At 36.2% G+C, this 3426-nt stretch overlaps 1 protein-coding gene across 1 annotated transcript in view; it reads right to left on the bottom strand.

Moving 5' to 3' along the window:
* Positions 1-3426, bottom strand: part of LOC103275056 (CUB and sushi domain-containing protein 1-like) — a gene marked incomplete at its 3' end in the record, with an annotated part of 411423 nt that overhangs the window by 145240 nt on the left and 262757 nt on the right. The window lies entirely within an intron of this gene.

Raw genomic sequence — 3426 nt, 5'->3', positions numbered from 1 at the left:
CCCCCCCCTCCCCCCCCCCCATAGTTTCCTGCCACTGTAAATCCTTTTCTGAGAGTCTAACTGGACTTATTAACACACTCTCAGAACAGGACTCATTAGTATGTATGAGACTTACTGTACTGTATTTTTCAAAATAGCTAGGAGAAAAGATTTAAAATGCTTCCAACACACAAAAAATAAATGTTTGAGGTGATAGATATCCTAATACCCTGATTTGATAGTTACACATGCTATGAATGTATCAAAATCTAGATGCATCCCATAAGTGGGTAAAAATGTTACATGTCTAGAAAAAATAGACATATAACATATTAAAATGAGATAATCCATTTCAAAACTGTGAATTTGGAAGTATGAAATTATTTTACTGATAATGCTAATGATTCAAATCAGTTATTGCTTTTCATAACCAAGGCCATGGAGCATAAGAGAAAAATGACATCATGAGGATGTGTTGGTGGGAAGCTTATTACAGTCAATTTCAACTCCAAAATATACCTCCGTGTGGAAACATAGAACTTTTCCCTGCCTATTTTCAATTGATAAGCAATGCTCTATTGAAATGTAGTGGAAAATATTCTGTAAGCTAGTAGGTATTTCTAGACTACTCAAGATGTAAGTACTAAATATAGTAAAAGAAAAAAGCAATAATGCTTGACACATTGCTTTATTTTGGGAGTACATGTTCAAAATATCAGTACTAATAACCTACTTTTGTATTGACCCTATTCTTTAGAGCTAACAATTTTAGACCACAGGACACAAGTGTGGTTGCACTCTGGTGTGTGTATATATATATATACATATATATATATATATATACACACACACACACACGTGCGCATGTGCTTGTGTGTGTGTGTGTGTGTGTGTGTTCTTTCCTCTTATTTCCCTGACCTGTTTTATTTTTCTCATGGCCTTTCCCACAGCCATCTCCTCTACTGGAATATTGGCTCCACGAAACTAGGTGCATTGCCTTATTCACTGCTATGTCTCTAGGGCTCAGAATGACCCAGGGGATACTGTCAGAGCCCAGTCAGTGATTGTTGGATGGATAAAAAATAGTTAAACGATGAGTGCCCTCTCCCTTGTCCCAAATGATTCAACAATGGAAAAAAACATGGTACCCACATTTAAAATTCATGGTACAGTGCAACACACACATACAGAAAAATAATGGTGGAAAACACATAATTTTGGTGTAAAGATGTTGTTATTAAAATATGGGGGGAAAGCTCTGCTTAGGGAAGAGGGGAAAGACTGCGTGTGAGACACAATGTCTGGCCTTCCTGGTAGGAGTTTTGCCTGGTGAGGAAGAAAAGATATTTGAGTGAAAGGAAAACCTAATATTCAAAGGAACGAATTGTCCAAGTTTTCATCTTTTGAAGTGAATATCTGTGGAATTATGTAAAAGAGCATAAAGAAGTAGAAACATAGCAGGAGTGGGGGAGGAAGCTTGGGGGTATGCAGTGTACATAGTTAATGACCAATATCAGACATCATATGGAGGTATAGGGGCAATGCACAGCTTTATCTAAACATATTGGAATACAGGTTTTCTGTCTTTACACTGTTACTACTAATAACTGCAGGAAAACTAAATAGAAAACACAATCAGGAAATGCTGCTTTAATAAAACCATTTAAGAAGCAGAAATAAATTGTACTAACAGGAAAGAAGACAGATATAAAAGCATCTGAATGTCATTTTTGAACTACAACAGAAAAGTCCCTAGAAGGGTAAATGCTTCTAAGTTGCTACTTATTTGGATACTTAAAAAAAATACACTCATTGTATCCATGTCACTGGAAATTGCTTGCAGTTCAGTTTCAAGGCAAAATCCTTCCAAATAAGATTATTCCTTAAACATATCTAATGAACTTGCTTACTTTAAAGTTGTCTTTGCAATGGAAGATGTACTGGGTTTTTTTTTTTTTTTTAATTTTATTTTACAAAGACTATCTGCACTTGTCTGTGTGTGGTTATCTAGATGAATTGATTTTTTCTGCAATTTCTTCAGTATTATTTTCTATTGAATATATGTAAATGAATTGCTCTAAATATTCACAGACTGTTACCACCTTAGTTTTAACACCTCAAAATATTTTTAAACTGTCCTCAAAGAGTTTTGAAGACCCAGAAAAGAGTGTTGTGTTGTTATTTGTTTGCTTATTTGTGTAAGGAGTTAATAAAAGGGAGTATTCTAGTGTTCTGACTTTTGATTATTTCTATAGTCTAAATGTGTTGCCTAAAACGCATGTGTTGAAAACTTGATCCCCAGTGTGGGAGATACCAGTTGGGAGGTGGGGACCCTGGGGAGGTGTTTAGATGATGAGAGCTCCACCCTCATGAAAGGATTAATGCCTCTATAAGGAGCTTCTGCTCTTCTGCCATGTGGGAAGACAGCAAGAAGACTCCCTCCAGATGCCAATGCCTTAATCTTGGACTTCCCAGCCTCCAGAACTGTGAGTAAGGCATTTTTTGTCATTGATAAATTACCCAGTTCCAGGTATTCAGTTACAGTAGCACAGACTGGGACTAGTAATCAAATGACTTCTTGTCAGCCCTGTGCTGAGAACACTAAATAAAAAACAGATGGGGTAAAACAAATCAAATTTGCATAGACTCATAAGAATTGTCTACAGAAGACAGCCACAGACTTGCATCAATGCCATTTTTTTGTTATCAATGCCATTTTTGGGGGACTGTTCTATTTAAATTCATTTGGATCATGATGAAAGTTAAAGTGGAAGGAAATAATATTCTCATTATGATACTAATTGAAATACACCAGGGGAGAATGCATAGAGAGAGGGATTTAGGTATTAGTGTTCGGGAGATTTAAGTCTTTGATATCTAAAGTGACCAGTTTCATGATTACGCTGAGTACAGCAAATTTCCAAGATATCTAGTAGTCTGAGCCAGTCCTGAAACTCCACTTAGGAATGAAATATAAAGACAAAAATCAACAAAGTCAGAATTAGATAAAAGGCAACTGAACAGAACTAGAGGGAGAATAAATAAGTTCAGAGCACCTTAAAATCCCTGAAAAATAATTTTATTCAAGATAATATTTCATTTTATACAAAGTTAATGATCATGTAGCAGTTAATAAGTAATTATTAAGATCCTATTACAGTTTACTCTTAAACAACATAGCTTTTAACTGCTCAGGTACACTTATACACAGATTTTTTTCTTTTCTTTTCTTTCCTTTTCTTTCCTTTTTTTTTTTTTTTTGAGTTGGAGTCTCACTCTGTTGCCCAGACTGGAGTGCAGTGGCTCCTGGCCACCACAACCTTGACCTGCTGGGCTCCGGCGATCCTTCCGCCTCAGCCTTCCAAGTAGCTGGAACTACAGGTGTGCGCTACCACGCCCAACTAATTTTTTGATTTATTGTAAAGATGAGGTCTTGCCAAGATGTCT

The sequence above is a fragment of the Carlito syrichta genome, unplaced genomic scaffold (genome assembly GCF_000164805.1).
Source record: "Carlito syrichta isolate Samal-C Ts95f unplaced genomic scaffold, Tarsius_syrichta-2.0.1 Scaffold315201, whole genome shotgun sequence".
In the NCBI taxonomy this organism is placed as follows: domain Eukaryota; kingdom Metazoa; phylum Chordata; class Mammalia; order Primates; family Tarsiidae; genus Carlito; species Carlito syrichta.
Note: the sequence above shows the minus strand (reverse complement) of the source record. Positions and strands in the feature narration are given on the sequence as shown.